The sequence below is a fragment of the Strix uralensis genome, chromosome 3, assembly GCF_047716275.1.
Source record: "Strix uralensis isolate ZFMK-TIS-50842 chromosome 3, bStrUra1, whole genome shotgun sequence".
NCBI classification, from domain to species: domain Eukaryota; kingdom Metazoa; phylum Chordata; class Aves; order Strigiformes; family Strigidae; genus Strix; species Strix uralensis.
Window position 1 is genome coordinate 71,094,911 of NC_133974.1, and position 13,434 is coordinate 71,108,344.

Here is a 13,434-nt window from a genome sequence, read left to right on the forward strand (position 1 = left end):
TAGCAAAATATCCTCTTCTGGGTGTGCTGAGGTACATAAAACAAAACATGCTGCTCAGTGTAAGAAAGGCTTTCAAGTTACTCCCTGTAGACTGACATGAGTCATCTGGTTTTTATGTTCTTATGCTTCTGCCAAGACTACTATAAAGCCCTATAATTATAACAACTGGCATTCATGGAATCAGCAAGGCCCAAATTAAATTTCTTCTGGGTGTCCTACAGGTGGCACTGTAATTTCAGTGTCATGAATAATAAAGCATTCAGATCTCTGGATGTCTCCTTTACCAGCCTTTGGAATCTGGAATTTCCCTGCCACAGCGGAGAGAGGTCTGAGGAAACACAGGAGAATCCTTAGGCAGGAGCATCCCTCTGTCCTGCTTTGAAGAAACTGGTCTGTAATATTCCAGTGAGTCAAAAAGGAAAAATTCATTTCAAAGCATGTAATGATCTATCTTATTTTTAGCAATGCTTATCACTTTGAAGAAGGATAAGATTTAACAGAGTGCATATGCTCTGTCTTTTCTAGACTAATGTGATATATGAAGTAAAGAGTAGCGTAGAGAGAGCAATGAAAATTAGTTAGATGTTTGTGCTATAGATGTTTATTCATTCTTGAAGTCCACATACTTGTGGCTGAAACTGTTGACTACGCCAGCTAGAAAAGTACCCAATACTACAACGTCCTGATTTTTATTTTTCTTTGTTCCCCAAGCCTAGTAAAAGTGTAACTTACAGAGCATAATATCATAGAATGGTTTGGATTGGAAGGGACCTCAAAGATCATCCAGTTCCAACCCCCCTGCCATGGGCAGGGACACCTTCCACTAGACCAGGTTGCTCAAAGCCCCGTCCAACCTGGCCTGGAACACTTCCAGGGAGGGGGCATTCACAGCTTCTCTGGGCAACCTGTTCCAGTGCCTCACCACATCACAGTAAAGAATTTCTTCCTTATATCTACTCTAAATCTACCCTCTTTCAGTTTAAAACTGTTACCCGTTGTCCTACCGCTACCCTCTCTGATAAAGAGTCCCTCCCCATCTTTCCTGTAGGCCCTCTTTTAGCATCTGTCTCATATTTTTAATAGGGCTATTAATTTTGGCTTGCCATTGCATCAGCTAGTCAAAAAGGGAAAAATGGGAAATAAAGATTGTTGATTTGAATCTATTAGACCCATGTGCTCTTCCACAGATCTTACTGTCAGCTCCATCCCTGCTTGGATGGTACTTCCTGGAACACACCTTGCAGGTGACCCAGAAAAACCAAACCGGTAGCGCTTCATGCCCCGTCTTTCCTTTTGTCCCGAGGGCTTCCTGGCCTCTGCGTGGCTGGGCTCAGACTGCGCTGAGCTCTCCTGCACCTCAGGGTGCAGGGTTGGACCCTGGAGGGCCCCTGGGAAGCTGAGGCTGAAGGGGGTCTCTGGAGAATGGGTTAGCAACAGAGGCTGTGCTGAGGCTTGGATAGTGCCATTTGTTACAGGGCATCCATAATATGCTTTCTCCTGTCTCCCACAATACACTCTGACCCTCTTCTCAGAAATATTTGATAACACAGTTTTTAAACCAATTTCCGTTTGTGAAACAAAAAATTTAAAAGACTTGTTATCTGGGAATATTTCTAATTTTTTAGTCCAGCCCCTTCCCCATTTCAACCTAGCTTGATTCTAGTATTAATAGATCTGGCAGGCATGGCTTTTAGCACTTGCTTTGATGCCTGGCTTGTGGTTTGCATAGTCATGACTTGTAAAAGAGACACCAGTTTCCTCTTGGGCAATGTCATCATTGCAACCAATTTCTGTAAGAATTTCCTCTCTGCTTTGCGAGGTGTGGGAGTTGACACGACAAGTGTGTCTGTTCATCAGAATTCCTTGCTGGTAAGGTTGTGGCTTCTTTCTTTCCTCTTAAATGACAAATGTTATTTGTTTCTGTCTAAGGACATCTACCTTTTTTTTTTTTTTTTAAATATGGTTTTAGCTGATGAGAAACAATGATTAATTGGTACAATAAAGGAAGTTCACACTGGCAAGTAATTGCCCTTTTTTTAAGGGCTGTGTAAGAGATCTTATGCTTCTCTTTCCCCACCCCCACCCCCTTTTGGTTAAAAAATGCAAATGCATTGCTTAAAAATAATGAAATCATTAGAAATAATGGAGTTTGTGGAGTGAGGACAAGTGACAGCGTGTATATGTGAATGATTCCTATTTTGGACAAGTTTAATTTAGTTATGTTTTAAGATCCATCAAAAGCCAGGGTGACAGTCTACTCATGACTTTCATGTAAATTGGATATTTGTGAAGACAAGTGTATAATATGGAAATGGAAACAATTCCTTTATTGATTTCAGTTTCCTAGAGAAACATGTGCAAATCTAGTATTGTGTAAAGAGTATTTACGGTGTAAGATGGAAGTAGACTCTGATGTGCTGTGGTGACAGCACTGAGCAGATTGACTTCTGGTTTTAATGTGAAAATAATTTTAGAATACATTAATTTTAATGTTTTTCTCATAGAGATGAAATTGTGTGAGTAAAGGCACAGAAAAGTACTGTGTGAATGGGCTTACCCATACCATGAGAAAAAAAGACAGCTGGAATTAAAATCTCTTGTCCTTTGCACTGAAACAGAAAACCCAAAACCCTGACTGCATCTCAAGTTTTCCTCAACAAAATGTGCCTCTGGTGGAAGCTGAGGTTAACAGCTTGTTTAATCATTCACTTACCTACTTGCTTCCAACAAGTCCTTTTTGGGGTGTAGGGTAGTAACTTTCTTTACTGGGCTCAATTGTATTAATTGGATTTCTTGGAAGGTTTTTTATCCCTGCTTGGGAACTGCAGTTCAGTTCAGCAGGATTTTCCCATCTGCAGTTACACCAACATTTAATGGTTTGTGACAGTGCACAAAGGAAAGAGAAATTGTTTGGTAACTTCTCATGAAATGGCTTTTCTGTACCTTCCCCTGTGGTGAAATTTTTACTTTCTAGAGGTAAAAAGTGCCTCCCTGGGAAGGAAAGACTGGCACCATGCCCCTCTCTTGGCGTTGACTCTGATGACACAGCTGCACACGATTTGATCAGGTGGAAGTCCTGTGGCATGGCAGAGGCTGTGTGCTGCGGGTCAGGGATGCTGAACCTCTCTGCTTTCAAATGCTGCATCACTTTGACTTTGCCCAGAGTGCTGCCTCACCACCGTCCCTGAGAGAGCAATCTGTTTGCAGACCGTGCTCGAACACCTGCTTTCCATTGGAAAGTCATACTGGTTTCATAGGTGGGAAAGGTGAAAGAACACATTAAGATGCATATGTCTACAAAAGTATGTTTCATGAGAGCATCTGTACCACAGTCAGGAAGAAACAGGGTGATAGAAAGCTCCGTTTCACTCTCTAAATGGCAAGGGCCCTTAATGCCAAGCTGCTAATGTTCATGTGAACTTTTCGTGCAAGCTGCTTGCTACTGTCCCCATGCGTACTGGGAGACCTGATTTCTTGTGGGGCTGTCCAGTGGGCAGAAAGCAGCATTTATTTCTCACTTTTTTGAGTGTGTTTCCCTGGGTGGGTGCAGCAGCTGGGTGCTACACACTCAGCACAGCATGCTCTCCACCGGTGTCTGTGCAGTCTCTACAAGGTGACTGGGGAAGGCATCGAGCCAACATGGGCTGAAAAGCTTCCACAGTTGTTAAGATGCTCTCTGTTTTGTCCTTGTTAATTCCAGATGTTCCCCCTTGCCCACCAAATTCATCCCTTCCACATTCCCGCGTGATCTAGCTAAACTAATAGCGACTTCATTGTGGGTGAATAGGATGAGGACTAGTTTGAATAAAGACTCATCAGAAGGACACTGTACAGACAACAATATTGTGCACTTGCTTGATTAAATGGTACAGATGTGCAGCCTGCTGCTAATCAACGTGTCATGTGGAGATCCTAGCAGATTCTCAGTTGGTGTTGGATCCTGAGGTAGGAGCAGGAACCCAGAGAGAGGGCTGTGTTGCTAAATGACATGTTGAATATCACTATTTTGTGTGCAGAACTGTCTCCAAAGGATCACTCAACCATCTGCTAACACACCTAGTAGTATTTGTGGGCCAATGTAGTTAGTACTGTTTATGGGCCTGGAGAAAGGGTCCCACCTGATGCATCACTTATTGCTGATGAAATTGTGCTGAGTGTGGTTACACAATCACTAAATGGGGAGATGAGTACTGAAGTAATGTTGCATGTGAAACTATACCTGTTACCCACTTCTGCATCTCAGTTTCCCTCTCAGTTGAAGCAGAGACACATTTCTGTCTCTTAAGGATTTTTCTGAAAAGCAATACATGCAGTTAAAGGCATAGCTCATCAAAGTGTCTATGTGTGTGTACTGTGTTTATGCCTTAGTGACATATATTTCTAAAAATATTTCCCTTCTGCAGCCTTCTCTACCCTCTAATTGTTCACTTCTCTTTCCTATCATCAAGTTACAGGCTGGCTTCCCTCCAGTGTCTGCTTCTTTTGCTTTTGCTATGGGGCATGTCTGGCATAGGTTCCATGAATAGACTGAATTCTTCTGCCACGATGAGTGTGTCTGTCCTCCTCAAGCTCTATCTCCTGCCTCTGGCTGAGCTGAGTCACACTTTCTCTGTGCATACACTTTCAGTTGTCCCCATGTTCTTGCCTCTTTCCTCTCCAAACAGGTCTTGCCGATTGCTTCCAAGGCCAAGGGGCGGGAATCAACATAATAACATGGCCTTACCTCACCTACTACTACTTTAACTGCTTTTTCTGCAGATATGGCTTCCTCATCTGGGTAGAGCTCATCTTCCTTTGACTTCCTTACTTGTTTTTCCCCATAACCTCCTCTAGCTGTTCTCCCTTTTGTCAACTAGTATGTTTTTATTTCTTCTATTAAATACAGTCAACCAACAAAACATTCTGTTCTCTGCCATCATTTTATCCTGGAACTTCCCTTTGATTTTATCTGAAAAATCTCTTCTTAAAACCTACCATCTGTGATTCTATCTGCCAGTGGTTCTCAAGCTGTTTTCACCTACAAACTTCCTTTCAGAAGGCCCTGGTACACCCCAAAATACTGTCTATGGTCTGCTGAAAGATTTTATCATCTGATCCATTTTCCCTCTGAATCTTATACCTGGATAATTTTATTCACAAACATCAGTATGGCTTCTCCTATGAAGGGCAGATCTACTCCTATAACACAGAGGTTTGGGGTTTGGGTTTTTTTTGATCAAATGTAGAGTTTGGCCTGTCTCTCTGATATGTTATGGCTCAGTCTTTAGTTGGATCCAGCACAATCAACTTCTGTCTTTCCTAAATCATCTTTCCTCATTACTGACAATGACATTATGGTCTAAGTGCTGCCTTCAATTCTCTGTGCCCTCATTTCCAAGCCATGTTTAAATTTTGCACATACTTTCAAATGTCTTGACTCTTCATATAGCAAAATAAACTGTCATCCAAATTGTCATTATCTCATGTCATATTTGCTGAAGTCTCCTATTCTCTGGCCTTGACAAAAGTAATTTCACCACCTTGTATCAATTCAGAAACTCAGAATCAATTCAGAAAAAGGATGATTTTCTCACTCTGCTGCTTTGTTGAATCTCCCAGCCTATTTATTTACACTTCTGGGCAGCATCAAACATATTGAGCTTTAACTCTCATTTTGAACTCCCTGGGATCCCTCCCTCCCTGGGATCCCTCTCTTAGTTTTGCAAACATTTGAAAACATTATATCTCGTTATTTTTCAAAGCCACTTGCTACTGCACTAACACAAACCTTGACAATGTCTGTCTTCAGGCACGCTGAGACCCAACATATGATCCTGATGACTGTTGTCTCACTATTATCTTGGACTCCCTCTAATTCCTGTCTACATCTTCCTGTTGTATCCTGTCTTAAACTGGAAGCTGCCAGGAGCAGAGTTACCTTCTCTTTTCTTCTATTTTCCTACAGTACCTGCCACGTGGTCCATCATAATGGCAATAAGCATACTGTGATCTTTATTGCTAATACTTCAGAAAAGTTTCTTGAACAATATTTTGGGTGTTAATGCTGTAAATCATTTTACATAGTTCTCTGCTTTGTTACATTATGTAGCTGCCTCGTTATCCTTGTTCCTTCTTGCAGCTTCTGGGTACAAGTACCATCAAAATACTGTACCAGCTCAGTCATATTAATTATGCTTATTTTCTCTTAATCTAAACCAAATGCAACTGCTAGGTAATTACAGAATCATCTAGGTTGGAAAAGACCTTGAAGATCATCTAGTCCAACCATTAACCTAACACTGACAGTTCCCAACTACACCATATCCCTCAGTGCTATGTCAACCCGACTCTTAAACGCCTCCAGGGATGGGGACTCCACCACTGCCCTGGGCAGCCCATTCCAATGCCTAACAACCCTTACATCCAGTCTAAACCTTCCCTGTCGCAACTTGAGGCCATTACCTCTTGTCCTATCGCTTGTTACTTGGTTAGAGACACATCCCCAGCTCTCTGCAACCTCCTTTCAGACAGCTGTAGAGGGCGATGAGGTCTCCTCTCAGCCTCCTCTTCTCCAGACTAAACAACCCCAGTTCCCTCAGCCGCTCCTCGTACGACATGTGCTCCAGACCCTTCACCAGCCTTGTTGCCCTTCTTTGGATACGCTTGAGTAATTCAATGTCCTTTTTGTAGTGAGGGGCCCAAAACTGAACACAGTAATCGAAGTGCGGCCTCACCAGTGCCAAGTACAGGGGTAAGATCCCTTCCCTGTCCCTGCTGGCCACGCTATTTCTGATGGAAGCCAGGATACCATTGGCCTTCTTGGCCACCTGGGCACACTGCTGGCTCATGTTCAGCTGGCAGTTCAGTTTAGCTTAAATCTCTTCTGTAGTTAATATGTCTCAGCTGACACATAGCAACTTGCTTATGTGTCTGAACTTTCTGTAGCTCCCTAATACAGACTTTAAATGATTTGTGTGGATCTCACAAAGTGCAAGGAGAATGGAGATGATGTCAAATAGTCAAATTTTCTCAGAAAGCAACAGTGTGAAGATGTTTGTAGTAAGTAGGAAGTAGCACTTCTCAAGTTTGCTGTTGAACATCTCTTCAGTTAAGAGCAAAACAGGGAATTGGGAGAGGAGGGAAGGGAGGTGGAATGGAGAAACAGAAGTTATTAATTTTTTATTTTATTTATTTTTTTTTTTTACTAGCAATTTAGTGCACTGGAGAGGTTCTTCTCAGATGTGATTTTTGTCTTGTGTCTCTATCTGGAGTCTTGTGGGTTGCACCCAAGTGCACTACCAGCGCACTTAAAGCACTTTTCCTCCTGCTGAAATGAAGATTGAAGCTGTACTCTAAAGTGCTGTGTAGTACATGCCATTGCAGGGGTAAGCAAGATCCTCCAGCAGTTTTCTGTCTTCTGGATGATTTGTCTGTGGCCAGCATAAACTGTATTTCCAGTAAAGATGTGTTGTGGAGATATGATCCTAGAAACACAGTGAATCACAGAACTTTAACCCCTGTCTTTGGTTCCTGCAACCACAGAAGAGACATCTTGGTCTTGTATTGGTTAATTGCTGAGTCCGTAGGGCTTTCTCCAGTTCCTCCGCTTTGATGATTTCTGAGGAGATGTACTTTCAGGTGGTGGTTGCGTTCCAGCCTGTTTGTCTCCTGATGGAAACCTTTGGACATCTTTAGAGACAGCTACTCAGCATGCTTAACTATTTTGCCTCTACTTTTGGGCCATAATATTGCATTATACTATATCACATGATGTTATATTTGGGTCCTATATTGCTGCCTCTGGATATACAAGGACATTGGGTGCTCAGTTAAAGTTTGTATTATTTCTCCACTGCTGCTTCCTCTTCTTTCACTTCTGCTGAAGTGATAGAGCAGGAACATATTGGTTGCACATGCAGCACATTATGAAATGTGCTGAAAACTTGACTGATGTCCAGTTTGAAGAGCTGTTCAAACTTCTGACCTGACCTACAAAACCCTGTGGAGTTTCAGCACTGGCTACCTTGAATTCAACATTTCAGCATTCTTTTATCCTAATATTTGTGGTCAGCTCACTTTCTCATGCTAAGAATTGGGGCTTAAAGTCTGGAGTGGCAGATGTTTAAAAAAAGCATCAACAAACCATTTTGAGAGTGGGTCCTCTGAAGTAGTTTGATTTTCTTGTTTTGGAGTAGTTTGGATTTTTTCTTTCTCATTGATCTCAACAAATTACAGATTGATGGTCAAAAGTCTGTCCACCTCATGAGAAGTGGATTTCTTGTGCCAACCTTCTCATGAATTTGGGTGCATTTTATATTATTGCTCAAATGTAAGTAAGTTATAAAATTGAAATTTAAGGACTGTAATAGAATTTGAAAAATATATATTTGAAAATCAGGACATAATGAACTTTAGACATGATATTGTGGCTAGATTCCACTTAATGTTTTTGTCATCCTATGTTAGGCTATAGGTTTCAGCAAAAGGAAAGATTAATGAAAAAAAGGAAATAATATTGTGAAAAAATACAACAAAAATTATTTTTGTCTAAATAGTCATTTAGTTGTTGGACTGCTTATCTAATTTGTGGTTTTAGATAAAAAACATTTCTCAGAGCTCTGTGTGCTCACTGAGGTGTTTCTGGTCATGCCTGTGTGTCTAGAAAGCACCATCACCCATCATGAGGTAATAATTCAGTTGTGTTCTGCCAGTGATGTGCCTAGAGGAGTTGTAGCCAAATTTTCCAATGACCTTTCAATCTTTCCAAACATTTCCATGACTTTAACAAGATGGGAATATTACAACCTTGTTGTGCTTGACAGTGCTTGTAAAATAGATGTGCTCATTTATAATATCTGGTCAGAAGGCAGGAGAAGCTATCCAGCTGCCAACAGAAAAAGGATGTGTTGTGGCATGCACTTGAGTAAAGCCTGAGACATCAGCTAGGAAGACAAATACGCCATTCCTTCCCATGTCAGAAAGTGTGTGTTGAAAGTTGTCATGAAGTCAGTTGATTTAAACTGAGGTAATATAGATTATGGGTGTTTCAAATCCTTGTTAGCCTCAGATTTATACCTTATAGATATAGCTAGCCTATAGATTTATACCTTAACTGGTAGAAATCATAGCTCTGCTGCAGTGGGAATTACCAAGCATGGGGTTGTTTTTCTCCGAGCATTTACTTCTTGTTAATTATTTGTACTACCATGGACTTTTTGTTGCCAAAATTGCACGTGCCATGAGAGGGAAAACTGAAGCAACAAATTAGAATAAATTATTTAAAGATGATCATAAAAGTAAGAGTAACTATTGAGGCTGCAAATACTGTGAGCTATACATTGCCATTAAATAGCTGATAATACTAAATTTATTTTGTCTTCATTAATATTTTTTCTCACTGGGAAGTCTAAAACTTATTATGTCTATTTGCTTTTCTTATGTAAAACTTGAAAGATATTAACAATTAAGTTAAAAAATGGAGATACTCTATATTGGAATATACTCATCTAAATATAAAACGACATAAACAGCTGGAGACTGGTTTAGAAGAAAAACAGAGGAGAGAGAGTGTCTCTTTAGAATAAAAAAGTGAGAGACAGAGACAAACTTAACTTTGTATGAAGTGCTGTAAGAGTCATGATATGGCGGAATTTAAGGGAAAATGTTTGGTGAAATACAGATTATGGTATCAAAAAAGTCCAGATCTTCTGAGAAAACCTGAAAATCGTTCCTGTCAAAGAACAAGCTCAGTTTTAAGTTTTATGTAAACAGTTTCACCATATTACCTTCTCCTTTAGAAAAATGCTCACTGATTTCCTTTCAGATTTTACTATGGTGAGGACAACCACACAGAAAAAGAGTAAGGAAAAGTGCTCATTTCTAAGATTCAAGAAACAAGCATCCAATGTAGTCAGATCTGCATTTGCAGGAGTAGCAAATAGTCACATTTAATGATTTATTTTTGAGTGCAGATGTTCTGGCAGAGGCTATAGTGTTTAAGAAGCAAGAATCATAGTAAACCCTGAATACCTAGAGGGGCTGATGACTGCAGAAAAGTATTGCAGCAATCTTTTGCAACCAGTAATAGTTTTTTTTCCAAGTTTTATTTCAGCTCTCAGGGCCAACCAGCTTGTTATGCTACCCATCTCAGGCAAGACACCCTTTTCACACTGGTGGGAGGCTATGTTCTAGCAGGTATTTCTTACTACTCTCTTTTTGTGTGGTGAAGTAGGCTTTCTTCTCTTGTTCATTGCAAACATAAGCCAAAGTAAAGATGTCTGGTAGCAATTTGAACAGATAATGAGAATTAATGTGATTAAAAGAAAAGCAAATCTACTGCTGAAATAGTCTAGAAGCAGGGAAGCCACTGATGATTAAACTGGATTCCCAGGGCAAAGTGTTTCTAAGAGCACCTTCACATCATATCTCCGAGCATTTATCCTAGAGGTGATTTTTTTGCCTCTCACCAGACTATATCTAACTCAGATGTACTGAGACCATCACTGGGCTTCCAGTTGCCTGCCCAGCTTGCTGGCCTGCCTGTCCTGGACCTTGGAGAAACTCTATGTTATATATTAGCATGTGGAGCTGGATGTTGAATTGAGGAGTAGGTGTTGGTTAAACTTCTCTGTAGAAGCTCTGATGTTAGCAGTCTGGTTTTCTCCATTCTCTTGTTCTTAGGGAAATGCCTTTCACCTGTGGGGAAAAGAAGACCACATGCAAATCTCTATGGCTGACCAGACTACACTGTAGTGCAGGATCAGTTTCACCTTCCTCTGGTGCAACCTGCCAGGGCAGTTTGCTGTCCCTATACCTTGCCTCACTGAGATTGCTCTACTGCAGAGTGACATTTGAGTATAGTGCATGTATTTTGTATACGGTGAAGGTTGAAAGGAAGATAAGCACTTCAATGCTCCTGATCTTTTCATGAAGAATCAAACAGGACTTTCAAGACTTCTGTTTCTTGTGGACTTTGTGAAAGTGGAGTGGAAGTCTCTGATGGAAGAAACAGCAAGTCCCCCAGCTATTTCTTCCTTACTTCGTCCTCATAATCATCAGCATAACAATTTTGTTTTACTTTTTAAAACCTGTTCTCTTGACTTTTCTCTGAAGTGTGAACGCTGGCCTTTTGTATAGTGCTGTCGATATAATGAACACTGCCTGAGTGGAAGAAAGGAGGAGAGGATTTGCATCTAAGCTTCAGAGAGTGCAAACAGTAGCAATTTTTTGTGGCCTTTTGTTCTGAAATGCAAGAGCCAAAAGTGTGCTCCTGTTATTGATGTATTATTTATGATGATGTAATGATGATGTATTATGATGATATGATGATGATGTATTGATTATTGATGTATTGATGTATTACAGTGCAGTTGTAATGGGACTGAATTTCCTTGTGACATCTCTTGTCAGGGTGGCAGCTCAGGAAATATTGGTCAGGTAACTGTTGTTCTGGACATAGGGAAAACTGCATCCACAGTGCTCTGGAGAGTGTCTGTAAACATAGAAAGGACCGGTCAGCTTCTGCTCTAGCCTTGGCTTCACTGCCTTAAATTGAATTATTGCTGCCCAGGAGATGCCTCTAGCAACGTGTGGGTGGGGACTGAGCCTCTCCGTGCAGCCTGGCAGCACTGTGGGGAGACAATTCCCTGCCTCGGGGACTCCTGCCTCTGAGGTGGGTTTTCATGCTGATGGCTGCTGGAAGGGAAATGTAAAAATTTTCCAAAAGGAAAATGCCACTGTGTTGTGCTAGGCGAAGGGCCCCAAAGTCAGTTTGTTCTTGAAATGGCATGGAGCAGAGCTGGAAGATAGGGTGTACTAAGCAGTCTCACCATGTCAGCAATATATAGCAGGATTTTTTTTTATTAGTCTTATTTTCCCTATTAGAAAATCTCGTTCATTTTGATGGCAATACCTTTTCTCTTTCTTTTTCATTCTGAACCCTGTCCTTCAAATTTGCAAAATGTTTTGCAGTGGCTTATTGCTGTGACTAATTTTTTCAATTTTTACCTTCCATTGGATGCACAAAACTTTCTGCTTTTCCTTACAGCAAATGTTTGTCAGAACAGCCTTCCAGTGAGGATGTCTCATCTTCCTGTCACTGCTATGATCTACATTTATGATTAGGGCAGCAGTTCTGTGCCTCTGTGCTGGGGAAAAACATCCCTGTCGTTCTCTCTTTAGGTGCTGGACCTTGGGGTGTTCCCTCAAAACTGTTTGCTGAATGGCTGATCTGAAAAAATAGAGGAGGGAACGATGCTCCCTCTCCCTTCATCTATATCTTTTTGCAAGGGACTTGCTTCAAGAGAAAACCCTTAGATTGTCGTCTCAGGAGGGGCTATAGGCTTTGGGTTTTTCTTCCAGCCTCCCCTCTCTGTTTCATCTTTTGGGATAACAAAGAACCATGCATCTTTGGAAGAGAGCAGAACACCAGGGAAGTGCTTCTTTAGCCCTGGAGTGTTTCCTTATCCCCTAACTGCACTAACTCTTCATCCATTTTTGCAGCCAACTTAACTTTGCCAGTTTTTATTGCCCGCCACAGCAAAAGAGCCAGCTAGGAGGCAGTAGTAATTGCAGTATTGCACTTAATGTTTCTGCAAACCCTTCCTTGGCCTTCAAACATAACAGCACTAGGAATCAGCTCAAGACTATAGGGAGTCTGCATGCAAACTCACACTTGGGGCAGACACACTTCACTAAGCATGTCATTTTGATTTCTTATTTTTGTCTGTGAGGCCACAGAGGCAGCTGGAACATCTCTCTACTTGTTGAACCTCTTCTTTCTTTACAGCCCCTCTCCCCCCAAAGGCAGTGAGTGTGGGCTCCTGCAACTGCTTGCTCAGAGCTGTCAATGCCTGTAACCTGCCGCTCTTGGGCTTCCCAGCTGGACTGACAGGGCCTGGCTGTGATCCAAGCAGGGCGATGTCTCCAGACCTTTTCTGTCTCTGAGACAGGAGCAGTGAACTTTGTGTTTCCTGGCCCTCTCCCAAATGGAGTCAAAGTTGTCTTTTTGAATTGCTTGCAGGTGAGGGGATTGAGAAATTTCAAATACATTTGAAAATAAGGTTATAACTACTGGTATTATAATGTGACAAATGCAGTTTCTTGCTGCTAAGCCTGTAATTTAAATAAAAATTACAAGAAACAAATTTATCCATTGTGGTCAAAGCTGAAGGTATGCTTTAACTGACTTGTTGTTACCAATGTTAATGGTGAATCTGTAGTTTCATTTGCAGTTGGAAACATGAAGTCATGGGGACCAAGGTGGGTAGGACACCACTTAACCGGGGTGGGACAGCCCACCAACTTTTGTGAAAAATGCCTTAATACTTCTTTGTCATTGCCCCGTGGCAAAGCACCAGCTTAATATCCAACGTTCCTGGTGAGCCAGTAAATGAGAGAAAATCTGAAGATGAAGAAACTCCTTGTACAAATAAGATAGCCAGTTTAGATAGCTAA

The 13,434-nt window shown here is 41.3% G+C and overlaps 1 protein-coding gene across 1 annotated transcript in view; it reads left to right on the plus strand.

Moving 5' to 3' along the window:
• Positions 1–1,729: 1,729 nt before the first annotated feature.
• Positions 1,730–13,434, plus strand: part of IPCEF1 (interaction protein for cytohesin exchange factors 1) — a 64,975-nt gene continuing 53,270 nt past the window's right edge. Inside the window, exon 1 of the mRNA XM_074862803.1 lies at positions 1,730–1,869. The gene's annotated coding sequence lies outside the window, so the exon portion shown is untranslated. The remainder of the gene's footprint in view (positions 1,870–13,434) is intronic.